This window comes from Nesoenas mayeri, assembly GCF_963082525.1.
Source record: "Nesoenas mayeri genome assembly, chromosome: 4".
NCBI classification, from domain to species: domain Eukaryota; kingdom Metazoa; phylum Chordata; class Aves; order Columbiformes; family Columbidae; genus Nesoenas; species Nesoenas mayeri.
In genome coordinates, this window is record NC_137540.1 from 29218272 (window position 1) to 29232368 (window position 14097).

At 41.8% G+C, this 14097-nt stretch overlaps 1 protein-coding gene across 1 annotated transcript in view; it reads right to left on the reverse strand.

The window, feature by feature from the left end:
* TECRL (trans-2,3-enoyl-CoA reductase like) overlaps positions 1 to 14097 on the reverse strand; it is a gene marked incomplete at both ends in the record, with an annotated part of 57235 nt that overhangs the window by 26747 nt on the left and 16391 nt on the right. The gene's annotated exons all lie outside the window — the stretch shown is intronic.

Sequence of the window (14097 nt, forward strand, 5' to 3'; positions counted from 1 at the left end):
AATCAGAGGGAAGTTCAACAAGGCTGACATCCTCATGGGTGTCTATTATAGCCCGCCCAACCAGCATGATGAAGGAGATGAATTATTCTACAAGCAGCTGGCAGATGTCTCAAAATCAACGGCCCTTGTTCTTGTGGGTGACTTTAACCTGCCGGATATCTGCTGGGAGCTCCATACTGCACAGAAGAGGCAATCTAGGAAGTTCCTAGAGTGTATAGAGGACAATTTCCTTCATCAGCTGGTAAATGAGCCTACCAGGGGCAAGACCCCGCTAGACCTACTGTTTACAAACAGAGAAGGGCTGGTGGGTGATGTAGTGGTTGGAGGCCGCCTGGGGCATAGCGACCATGAAATAATAGAATTTTCAATACTCAGAGATGCAGGGAGAACCATTAACAAAACCTCTACACTGGACTTCCGGAGGGCAGATTTTTGCCTATTCAGAAGTCTAGTTCAGAGCATACCCTGGGAAACAATGCTTAAAAACAAGGGGGCCCAGGAGGGTTGGACATGCTTCAAGCAGGAGGTTTTGAGTGCACAGGAACAGGCTATACCAGTGTGCCAAAAGGCTAGCCGGTGGGGAAGACAACCAGCTTGGCTAAACAGGGAGATTCTGAATGAAGTCAGAAATAAAAAGAGAGTTTACCGACTGTGGAAAAAAGGACTGGCTACTTATGAAGAATTTATGGAAATAGCTAGATCATGCAGAAAAAAAATCAGGGAAACAAAAGTGCAATTTGAAGTTAATTTGGCTAATTCTGTCAGGGATAATAAAAAGTCCTTCTTCAAATATGTTAATAACAAAAGGAGGGGCAAGGAAAACCTCCATTCTCTGTTGGACTTTGAGGGAAATATAGTTAACAAAGATGAGGAGAAAGCTGAGGTACTTAATACCTACTTTGCCTCAGTTTTTACCAGTAAGACAGGTGGCCCTCAGGATGACTCATCTCTGGAGGTGGTTGACAGAGATAGGAAGCCAAATAGGCCCCTTGTATTCCAGGAGGAAATAGTTGGTGATTTACTGAGCCATCTGGATCCTCACAAGTCTATGGGACCAGATGGGATCCATCCTAGGGTGATGAGGGAGCTAGCAGAAGAACTTGCCAAGCCGCTCTCCATCATCTTCCAACAGTCCTGGCTCACTGGGGAGGTCCCATATGATTGGAAATTGGCCAATGTTACCCCAGTCCACAAAAAGGGCTGCAAAGCTGACCCTGGCAACTATAGGCCTGTCAGCCTGACCTCGGTGCCTGGCAGGGTTATGGAGCAGATCATCCTGAATGCAATCACACAGCACCTTCAGGATGGACAAGGGATCAGACCCAGCCAGCATGGGTTTAGGAGGGGCAGGTCCTGTCTGACCAACCTGATCTCCTTTTATGATCAGGTGACTCACCTGATGGATGAGGGGAAAGCCGTGGATGTGGTCTATCTGGACTTCAGCAAGGCCTTTGACACTGTCTCCCATAATATACTCCTGCAAAACCTGGTAGCCCACGGCTTGGACAAGTGTACTCTACGCTGGGTTAAGGACTGGCTGGAGGGCCGGGCCCAGAGAGTGCTGGTGAATGGGGCTGCATCTAGCTGGCGGCCAGTCACTAGTGGTGTTCCCCAGGGGTCAGTGTTGGGTCCAGTCCTGTTTAACATCTTTATTGACGATTTAGATGAGGGGATTGAGACCGTCATCAGCAAATTTGCTGATGACACCGAGTTGGGAGGGAGTGTCGACCTGCTGGAAGGCAGGAGGGCTCTGCAGAGGGATCTGGATAGACTGGAAAAATGGGCTGATTCCAATGGGATGAAGTTCAATAAGGCCAAGTGCTGGGTGCTGCACTTTGGTCACAACAACCCCCTGCAGCGCTACAGGCTGGGCACAGAGTGGCTGGAGAGCAGTCAGGCAGAAAAGGACCTGGGGGTACTAGTTGACAGGAAGCTCAACATGAGCCATCAGTGTGCCCAGGATACAGGTATCCTGTCCTGTATCAAAAACAGCGTGGTCATCAGGACAAGGGAAGTGATCCTTCCCCTGTACTCTGCATTGGTGAGGCCACACCTGGAGTATTGGGTTCAGTTCTTGGCCCCTCAGTTCAGGAAAGACATTGAAGTGCTGGAGCGGGTCCAGAGAAGAGCAATACGACTGGTGAAGGGACTTGAACATAAGACCTATGGGGAGAGGCTGAGGGAGCGGGGGTTATTTAGTCTGGAGAAGAGGGGGCTTAGAGGTGACCTCATCACTCTCTATAACTACCTGAAGGGAAGTTATAGCCAGGTGGGGATTGGTCTCTTCTCCCAGGCAGTCAGCAATAGGACAAGGGGGCATGGGCTTAAACTCTGCCAGGGGAAATTTAGGCTGGATATTAGAAAGAAATTCTTTACAGAGAGAGTGGTCAGGCATTGGAATGGCCTGCCCAGGGAGGTGGTGGGCTCGCCGTCCCTGGAGGTTTTTAAACTGAGATTGGACATGGCACTTAGTGCCATGATCTAGTAAACAGACTAGAGTTGGACCAAGGGCTGGACTCGATGATCTCTGAGGTCTTTTCCAACCCAGTCGATTCTGTGATTCTGTGAAAGAGCAGACCCAGTGTGCCCTCTTCAGGAAAATCTCAGCTGGTACTGAAATGGACGTTGTGTTTAATGGCTGTGTAGCCAAGGATAAATCCCTTTTCTTGTTTTTTTTTTTTTCTTTGAGTATTTTCTCTACTTTGTTTAATTTGTAAGATTTCCAGGGAAGATGTTTGGCCATGTATTTTACAAAGGCACCTTAACCTTTAGTTGCTATAGGGACACAAATAACCACTTTTTTCATGACACATGGAATTTGAAAAAGAAGCAATTTGACCATAAGCATCCCCCCACTTCTTTCTCCCTGAAAAAAACCAATCTCATACTTCAGCTATATTCTGATTGAGTAATAGCAGACATATTTCTTAAGAGTCAGCATAGGTTTTCTTAATGAAGATCAGTTGTTATTAGTGGTAAACAGGATATTATTCATCATTTAAAGATCAATTTATGTCACTAGCAGATTAAGCTTCCACTTTTCCTTCTTCAACATCTAGACATGGAAAGCAGCTGTGGAAATTCAAACAAGCAAAGCATCAGAAATTAAAAGCAAACAAGTATGGGTATTTTAATATTGTTGCTACATTGTTTCTCCTTTCTACTTAAAAAAAAAAAAAAAGAGAAAAATGAAAAGGAAAATCCAGTCCTGTGTATTTCAATTTTCCATGTAGCCTGCTGCAGAAGGTGTGAATAATTTTGATCTTTCTGTGTGGATTTGTATTTAAATTCATGTGCATGGGGAAGGGAATGAAGCTCACCTTTTATTTCATTAATAAGAACCACAGAGCAGAATCCAGAGAAACAACAAAACTGATACCCTGACAATCCTGGATCTGCAAGCGATGTCAGGGGAGTGTGAGGAGTTGAGCAGGTGCTGGATGCAACATTTGCAGACACTTGTGTCCTGGCTCTGAAATGCCAACCTCAATTAAAAGAGCAATGCAGTATTTTAAGCTGATTTGGGATCTGCATTCTGGCAATTAGCTTTGATTCTCCTGTCTTTACAAGTTTGGAAAGGGTAACAAAGATAGCTGCCGAGATACCAGGGAGATGCAAGAACTCAAGCAGGATTCTCTTCCTTAATATAAACTCTATCAGTGAAGCCTTCATACAAAGGGTGACCCTACCATGAGAAACTGCATATATATTTTACAGTGTGTTTCAGGGACCTAAAATATCCTTCGTTCTCCTGCTGCCTGTCTATATTCTAACATGGAATTTCAAAAAATGCAGCTTTATGTTTGGTGGCCTATGAAATCAGTTGCTATCTGAATCCTTAACTGCTCAAACACTGGGCAGAGTCCTACCCCAGCCTTCTTTCTTTAAAAGCATTCCTTACTCAATTACCTAATGAAATATGCTAATGAAGCACAATTTTCTTTCAATATTTGACTGGTTTGGGGTTTGGGTTTTTTTGTTTGTTTGTCTTTTGGGGTTTTTTTGTTGTTGTTTGTTTGTTTGTTTGTTCGTTTTTAATCTAATGGCTACACTGATGGCAGCAATTAACTGACCACATTTGAATTTACATGCTTTCTTCCTTAGTGCCAATTAAATTCTCACTGGAGAGTTTAAACCAGAGCAACACAGATTGTTCAAAGCAAATAAACCACCAACATCCTGTGTGTTCCATTTCTGTGCCATTAGGTAACAGTTTTTTGAGCTGACCTTCCCATTTGCAGGCAGAATTAGGTCAAAGTGTTCAAAAATATTTTTGCAGTTGTTAAAGCATGGCTTTTTTTCCAAGAATTCAGCTTTTCATGGAGAAAGTGAGGTTTTCTATTTCAAACCCAGAAAAAAAACCCCGATCTCATATTTGATGACTGGCTTACTGGTTCTTTTTCAGTGTCTGATTTGCCATGTACAGTTCTCTTTTTCCTCTTTCTACCTCCAGATTTTTTTTTCTAACCACATTTATGGAATAATTTAGACCATACATTTCTTTTTCTTTGTCTAAAGTTTTAGTAACTTCTGGTTGGTAATTATGAAGTTAAGTTTGCCTGCCTTGAGGAGAACATCCAGTCTCTTTAACAGAACATCCAGTCTAGGCACGACTTAGCTTTCTGTGGCAAAATGTTGATTGGAAAACACGGTGCCTCCTACTTTCATTATGATGGGAAATAAAAAGTATGAGCCGTATTACCCAGAAAGCAAGTCAGAATGCACGTGTGCACTGAAAACAGGCAAGTGTCTAGATTGCAGCATGAAACCCACAGCAAATATACATCATAGTACCAGCAACAACTAGATATGATGAGGTGTTTGAGTCCTTCACAGAAAAATTTGAGACTAACTGGTGGGGATAGGAATTAGTTTCAATCAGATTTTGATGGGTAGAGTACAAAGTATCTTGAATTCCTTGAATGAACATTAAGCTCACATGAATCTGGTGGTGAAGGCCAGGTTAACACTGGAATTCTATCTGTTCTTCAGACAAAAAAATAATACCTGAGTTTAAATTGACGTAGGAGCTGTTTAAAACCAATAACTACCTTGTCATCTGCTGTTAACAGTTCAGTAGGCTTCAGTTCTTTGTTTTGTCTGAAACTAGATATTCTTCAGGGCTTGGATTACTTCTACAGGGCCTCACACTGTCCTTTTCTCAGTAGAGCCACAGGCACTAATATTAGACCCATTGTAACTAATAATAGATAATTCTGATAAACAAATTCTGTTGTTTCTCAACTAGGTCTGTCAATTAAACCTACTGCAAAGGCAAGGAAAGTAACGACTCTAGCTATGACATTTCATTTTCTCAATGAGGCATTTAAACAGCATCTCACATTTGTTCTCTGATTGTTTACATAGTATGTCATTTGTGATGCATTGTTAGAGACCCGGAAATCTCAGCTGGGAACAATATCCCAGAAAGCAGAGGGCCAGTTCTGCTTCAAGCTACATCTCAATAGATTCACTGCCTTTCCTTTTATTATATTACTCATCTGAAATGATATCTGTAATCCTCTTAATGAAATGCAATAACATCAGATGTAGCAGCTGCCAAAAAAAAAAGAGAAATAATGTGACTTTCCATTAAAGTTTTTGAGTTGATCTTCACTTTTTCTATTGCTGGCTTAAATATTCCTGTTTTTTCCTGAAGGTCATCTTATTCCTCTGAGCATTTAATGGATAGCCTGGCTTTTGTGTTGTAGACACCTCACTCCCTCCGGTTCAATAGGTCATTAGGCATACATTTAAGTCACTCTTTGTCCCAAATGTTTCTTATGGGATCACAGCCAAAACAGACAAAAGATCACAAGGTGGATGAAAGGCAGGTTAATTATTCTTACTTTATAGATGAGAAAATGCTGCTCAAAAGGAAGAAAGTGTCTAGCACACAGCTCACCCAGGTCAGTAGTGCAGCTCCCACTGGTTCTGAATCAAGTCTCAACGACTGAAATCTTGAACTTCACATTCATTTCCATGTGAACTGGGAGACTTCAAAAATCCCAGTTAGCCATCTGGCTTTTATTGCTATCTTCTAGTGCTTTAAAAATCTGATCCTAAAAGTGGTTTTTAAGGTCCTATGTTACTAAGTGAACTGCTTCTAGGTGAGCCAAGCCTCAGCCATAATTTCCTAATTCAGTACACAATGAAAATATTCTTTACTACCACATGTACACTTCCAAAACCAAAACTCCAGGGTTATCTGATCAGATGCTTTTCAGGCTGATCTAGTATCTTTCTCCACAATACTGAATGAGATTCAAGTGCTCAGCAAAAGTGAACTGCAGGGCCAGAGTTGGTTTTCTGTTGTTCCAACATGGGGACAGCAAGCAACGAGAGTTTGGGGTCTAAGTATAAGGTAAATTTTTAGTCACTTTGAAGATTATGTTAGCAGCAGCTTTAACTAGGGATTTGCAAGTAAAAGATAAAGATTGGAAGGGGAAAAACCACAGAGGATTTAGACTGAAGTTGGTGATACAAGTAAAAGAATGGGAGAAAATTAATATAATATAATATAATATAATATAATATAATATAATATAATATAATATAATATTTGATAAAGCAGGAGGTCGTGACATCGAGCTTTTACTAGAAATGGAAGCTACCCTGTCCCTTTTATATTTCACTCTAAAAAGAGCTTAGACCGAAGATACAGTTGTAATAAACAAGGTAGCAGGGGAAAGGAGAGAGAATTATTAATAAACACCTATTTGTGGCTATAGGAATTAAAAGTGTATGGGGAAGGTTTATATTAGTGGAAGATTCCCCAGCTTATTTATTAGAGAGAAATCTTTTACAGGCTTTGAGTGCGGAAACACAGTTACTGCCTGGGGGGGTGACAAGGAGAAAATATGAAAGCTATTATATTACCTGGAAGTTTGTGTTGGTTTTGGCTGGGGTGGAGTTAATTTTCTTTATGGTAGCTAGTATGGGACTATATTTTGGATTTATACTAAAAACAGTGTTGATAATACAGAGATGTTTTTGTTATTGTCAAACAATGCTTGCACAGAGGGCCACTGCTGTACTCTGGTAAAATGATGCTGCTAAAAGAACAAGAAAAAAGAAACAATGCTAAATGCATAACTCCTGAAGAAAAATGTGAAATTATGTTGTCTCAGCTTGAAACCACCTACTAGACTGTATCATAAGATAATGGAAAAACAACAAAAGTAAAAGAAAAAGAGGAGGAAAATTGTAAGGAACAAAATGTTGTTTTTACATAACTGAGGACCTGGTGCCTGACCCTAGCAGGGGGAAGGACCAAGAGACATTGGACTATGAATCCTTAATGTAAAACACAGTCTTTTCCCAGAATATGTACTGATACCTGTGTACATACTGATACCCGTATTTACAAGTTAATTTAGGTGGAAGGACCGAGAGACATTGGACTATGAATCCTTAATGTAAAACACAGTCTCTTCCTGGAATATATACTGATACCTGTATACATACTGATACCTGTATTTACAAGTTAATATAGGAGGAAAGGTATTATATGTAAACTGAGGCAAGTGTCAGGATAGTCTATAAACCCTGAAGTACCCAACCAATGGGGAACAGGGGAGGGAAATCGTGGCTGGGATATTTGGGGGATATAAGCAGGGGCTTCTTGCCCTATTATGTGTGCCTACCTTTATGTAGAACACCTGGTGTTGCAATATCGTTATTAAAAAAAATTGCTTTGCTGAGAGATCCTGCCTGAGCCTATTATATTTGCAAAATAATTCTTTCCTACAATGACAATGATGAGGCTAACTCAGCTTGGCGTCTTCTGTCTTTTACGTGTGTTAGGTCAGTGATGCCATTCCTGGCTGGCTATTGCAAAAGAAATTTAAGTATTCCCAGCTCTCATAGGTGCACTTCAACTATTTTGACAGCTAAGCTGTAAATTCAAGTTACACAAAACTACCAGCAGACAGACTCTTGTATTTTGTATAGAGAGATTGGCACAGATGTGCCACAGGGAAGCTGAGAGGGGGTCATCCTCCTGAAACTTGTTCCTGTGTGTATCAGATGTGAAGGCTCCTGGAGAGGCTGGCCTTGTGGCCAAAGCAGCATGCAAAGGCAAGGATTTAGCTCTCTTCTGGCATGCATGCTCTGGAGAGGCAGGAAGCAACTTAACTCATGGATTAGATCTCCAACTATGAGGTGGGGAAGAAGATGGTAGCAACCAGTTTGAGTTTTGTAGCAGGAGCTTTACTTAGCCTTGCAAAATAAGAAGTAAAGATTTTAAGTATATATGAGCCTCACTGCGTCAGTAATAAGGAATTCAAGGAGCTCCTAGTAAACTGAAATGTGTTGACAGGCATAGAGGAGTCAAAAGAGCTTAGAACTGTCATTTGAGGGATACTGAAATTCATCATACACTTCTATTGCTATCTGCTCTGAGACTAAAACAAAAGAAAAATAAATTATAACTATAATAGGAAATAAATCTCTTTGTGTTTCCGTCTAATCTAGTCATTTTCATTTACAAAGTCAACACAGATGAATGAGTGATTTACCCAGATGAAATCACTGTACTTCATAGCACCCATTTGCAATAACTGCCCGCCCCCAGTGATTCGCCTTCACTGTTCACTTCCAATTGATTTGTTATGAAGACAGAAAGGGGAAATTTATTGAAAACAATTGCTGGATGTGACTGTCAAGCCAATGCGCTCTGCATGTTTGCACTGAGAATGTAAAACTGGGCCAATGAGCTCTGCAGTCAGCCAGCCTGGACAGCAGTTTGCTGCCTTTTCCTTTGAAAACATAGATGAAAACATGTATGAAAACTTCATATATCGATTTGAGCTGTGACTGTAGGCTAGCCTGAACTGCCCAGGATAAGAACGGGGAGGAAGGAGACTGAGATTTGTCAAAAAACATACACTTTGCAGCTGCCTTTCTGTCTGGGGAGTGCATCCAGCTCCAGGCGACTCATGCCAGGGTCAGATCGTGACCCTCTTTCCAATATTTTGGCTTTTTCAAAGACTGATCTCCTAATATAGGGCAGAAAAAAGACCCATCTGGAAGGCTCTGTGCCCTAGATATAACTTCTTTGTGTCTCTTCAGTGTGTGAAACACATGAAGGGCTCGTGGTTGATTGACAGGAGAAGACTAGGAGGTCAGCTTGTGAGAGCCATAAATAGCATAATTCAGCTTCTCTGAGTCCCCAGCAAGTGTGTTCATCAGGCACATGAGTCTCTCTCCAGGCATCAAAATTGACAGATTTCATTAACTTTCTTCAACCTGAGAATCCAGCTGTAATAGACACTGTGGAAAAATCAGAGCGAACTGCTGGTTCTCAGCGAGACTGTGTCATCAGACAGTCCTGATGATACAGGTGAGGCACTGGCTAAGCAGTCACTGTTATCCCTGGTACTGCTCTTAATGACTAATCCCCACAGCATCGTTTCTTACCTCTCTGAGCCTTGCAGTTTAACATCACAGGCAGCCTCTGAGAGGGAATGATGTGATGCAGTAAGAATAGTCATCCTTTCCAGCAACAGCTATGCATCCAGCTTTTGTTGCAAAATATGGAGTTATTCCTTAAAGCCTTGCTCTTGTACTCATGCTACTAGCTCTGAGATGCCATTAAAAATAGGTAAACTGCAGATTCAGAGCAGGCTTTTTTGAAAGGAGAAAACAAAAGAGGACCTCCTCTGCCAGAGGATTAATTTCAGTACCTCGTGCTCCTCTCACAAGTCCTGCCTTGTGATTTCTAAGCAATGCGAGATTCTTTTCCTTGCTCTTCACTGGGCCAGCTTGGCTTCCACTGCTCTGTGTTCTGAAGATCTGCTTCGGGGCTTTGGGTGCACCTGTTGGGTTTAAAATGCTGCTGTCCTTCCAGCTGCTCAACACTGTCTGACCTGAGCATGACTGAGAGACAGCAGGGGAAGAGGAGAGCTGGAGGCAGTCACAGCTCATTTGGAGATGGGAAGGAGCGGGACCATGCACAGGCCTCCCCATGCAGCTGGAGAAGAGTTGTGTGATCTGGTACTTGTGCTTACATTTGTCCTCTCGGACGGTATGGAATCTCACTTGGAAGTTCAGGGCAAGTGTTTGATAGTCTTGGTGAAATGGCATGTTGGAAGGGGCTGCACAGGAGCCCTTGATGCTGCTTTTGCACATGGTGTTGGTCAGGATACACTCTGACCAGGGGGTGACAGCATCGATGGGGCTGCCTGTTCTGCTGTGGCTTCTAGGGAACGAGTGGGAGGAAGAGCAGTAGGTGAAAGCTGGCAGATGAATGCACTCCAACACACTGCCCTGCAGCCAGGAAGGAGGAGGCGACAAGAGAGATTGGTCCCCACTGAGAAGAAGGAATTGCACTGTTTTTCTCCTGTCCCTAGAGGAAAGCAACAGAAAATATCTGAGTGGTTTTCCAGGGAACATGGCTCTTAGAATAGCCTTAGAACTACCTGTAAGAAGCAGTTGTAAGATCATATAGCAGACTTCTGAGGTTGCACAGTGTTGAGAAATTATGCTGTTTATTCTTGAGTGCCATCTACTGACAATTTCTTAATTATTTACTTTCATTGACATTGCTTATTTTAAATACCCTATGTAACATCTGTTAGCTTAGATGGGGGAGCTACAATTTTGGAGCTGAAGGATTAGGAGATAATATTTTATTGGGACAGCTGGCAGTTTGTAATGTTCCTTGAGTATCTCATTCCCCTCTGCAGACTGGGATACTTTGCATGTGAAGTTCTCAGTTCTCTCTTCAACTTCCCTTTTTCCTTCCACCCATTGCCAGGCTTCCTCTCATCTGTCCTTCCTTCCCCACCTGCTCCTTCTGCATAAAGGGCAATTTCTGGCCTCCCTAGGCTTTCCTTTCTGACTTCAAAGAGTAGTTCTAGTCACTCTAGCTCCTTGTGCAGGAGGTTGCATCCAGGAGTTTGTTACCGTATTGCTGAGATCTTATTCTGCCTCCACCTTCTGTTCTAGCTTTTTCAGCTACTCTTGTGCAGTAACCTTGAAAATATTTAGTGATCACTGACTCCACTGTATTACCTGTTCTAGAGGAATTTTATTTTAGTTATATGATACTTGAATTAGCATTATTATTACAGCTTTTCATTTTTTATCAGTAAGATTTCTTCCCCACCAGTCCAATACATTTTGCAAATATAAAAATAAATTAAATTGAAGAGTTATTGCCAAGGATGAAAGCTCGCAAAGTTTAGCCTAAAATGTATTTCTTTCCTCATTGAAACCCTCATCTTTATATAAAGAAAATGGCAAGTACCTAACTCATTATAAGCAACTGAGAAAATGAGACAAGAGGCTTCCTGTTTATACAGTGTTTTTAGCTTGGTTTCACCTCTGCCAGCAAGCCAACGGAAGGAGGAAAATAGTAGTAAAGACACCTAGTGCAGGGACAGTGGCTATGGTGACCACGAGCTGATTCCAAACATCCATCTTCAGTCTGGAGAAAGCCCTTAATTTCAAAGGAAATGGCAGTTTGTCCTCAATGGTTATTCTTCACTAAGAGCTCACAGATCCCTGGATCTCCAGTGATAAAACTGGGACTGCCCCCCTGAACTCAGTGCCATAAAAAACACAGGGTTAGGCTTTGCTGGGGTTGTTTCAGTAGAGACAGTTTTGCTGCAGTGAGGGCTGAAGAGTATTTCAGCATTTGTTCCTGGACTTCTACACCCACGTTCTGCCTTTTGCACAGATGCAAACTAGTGTTTGAGTGACGTAGATACTACTGAGCAGTAACATGTTACATGCAACCCATTTATTTTATTTTAATGATTAACAGCCTCCTGTGCTGCAATTCATAATTCAATCTTTTTCCTCCTTTCTTGAATCAGTCAGCAAAAACTGATCAGTGACAGAGATGATGGTTGTGGAATTGCTGCACAGGGGTTCCTCTCACTGAAGGGCTGACAAGATACCAGCTGAGGAGAAAGCTTAATTGCATGGGTGATCAAAAGAGAACGGATGTAGACAGGGAGAGTGTAAGATAGTGTGTGTGGGAGTGTGTTTTAGCATGAGATTATAGGGAACCTGTGAGCCTGGCACACACAAAATGACAGAAATGAATTCATGAGCTAGTATGGAATAGCATGCTAACCAAAGGCACCCACAGATCAGCTTCAGTCCCTTCTCAGCTCTTGCCTAAAAGAATTGGATTCTGTAAGCTGTCATCCTGCAAACCATATGAAGAGAGAAAAATGAAGGTTAGTTCTTTGCAAGAGGGAAAGGAGGAGGAGGGGGAACCTCAAGAGGCAACAACATCCAGGTGGAACTGGAAAAGAAATGGAATGGGAAAAAAGGACACAAGCCACTGACGTGGTGTGCTCCCAAAATGATGGAATTGAACTGAGAACTGAAAAAGCACTGAAGGCACATGACAACCATTCCATGTGCTGTAAAGCTCCATACTGTCAGAGTTTCCAGTCAGGATTTGTATGGTGCTTTGTTGTATTTTACTGTCTGTCTTTATAGTCAGCTCCACTGGCATCACTGGGAATACCTGTGGAGCAGTGAGGTACCTCTAAATATGAAAACTGGTGCCATTAAAATGGCTTATACACAGACTCACACCATTGTATCCCAAATCCATTTAAAACCTCATTACAGTTATATTGGCATAAACCTCTGTGCCAGTGATCTTCAAGCTGCATCAATATAAACCCAGTTTAAATTGATTTAAGAGAGTTTAGGCAGAAATGCACTGCATTTCACAAACCGATGGGAGGACATACTCTTATTGAAATATTAAATCTTATGCACTCAGGCCTTTTCATATTCAGCTGTGCAGTTTTTGGACTTTACCCTTCTGCATTTTACAAGCCCATACAGGGAGTGAAAACAAATAGTTTTGGAGCAGTTAACAGCCTTTTGCTTCATCAACTGAGCCTTTGTGCAACCACAGGAGCCTCAAGCTTTAGAGTTTAATAAAATTTTAAGGACAGAGGAGAAGCATAATACTTCTTTTCCTTAACCTACTCTGAGCTCTGTCTCTTGACTAAAGCTTTTTTTTTTTTTTTTAAAAAAAAAAAAGGTTAAATGTAACCTTTTTTGTAAAAATAATGAAAATAATGAAAGCCCATCATCTAAGATGCTTACTCCAACAGTAAACCATCCTGCCTCTTGAAACCAAATACCTCATTCCTATTTTGAGTTTCTATGGCCTTCACTTCCAGCCCTCAGTTCTTTTGGCACATTTTCTACTCAACTAAATCAGTTCTAAGAAGTCCAGCTCAAGTTAACAGGCCTTTCACAGACCTGCACATCTCAAATATGAGTGACGCTCAAGGTTACCAGTCCTCAGCCCAAGTAGCAATGTACTTCCCAGAGGTAGGAGTGGGAGAAACATTTCTCAGTGTAGGAGCAAGGGTGGCACAGTTAGACTCTCTATAAACCAGATACAGCAGCATTTTAACATTTCACACTATACATACATAAACATCTTGAAGGTTTCAGGTGTATTTAGCCCTACTCCCTAAAATCCTGACCCAGCAATCAGTGGATAAAAGTAAATGCCACCAAACTTTGGTGCTCGCTACCTTCATCACTTTTTCTCCCAGCTTTCCATCCAGCTCCCTGTAAGAAGGGGCTGGAGATATGTGGCCAGGATGAAACAGAAAGGAAGAATCCAGCAAAATGGCTCTGTTCTCTGGCAGCAAGAGGGATTTTCAAGTATGATTGCTCTCATCTCATGTACAAGGTCCATATCTGTTGTCTATATGTGCAAAAATTACCTTCCCCCTCATTTTCTTCCCTCCTCATGAATAAAAAAGAAAAAAAAAAAAAAAAAGCAGTACAAGAAGAAAGGGAGGTTGCCCCAAACATTAGGGAACTGGACATGGCTGAGTCAGTCGAGAAGTCCATCCAAGTGCCTGCACGACCCAGATATGTCATTCAATCACTCTGCGCCTGAGTTCCCCACTACAGTAGTTGCCTGATCTGTTTATGGTCAGTTTGAAGCCATCTAATGTTATCGAAGCTTATCTCATATAACACTGGAAGGGCAAATGCAGTCATGGTCTTGAATTGACACTGTGATGTTAAAAAGAAGATAGAAAAGTCTTGCTCCTCATGGGCTGGCAAATTATGCAGTTCTCTCCTTCCAGCCTCTTG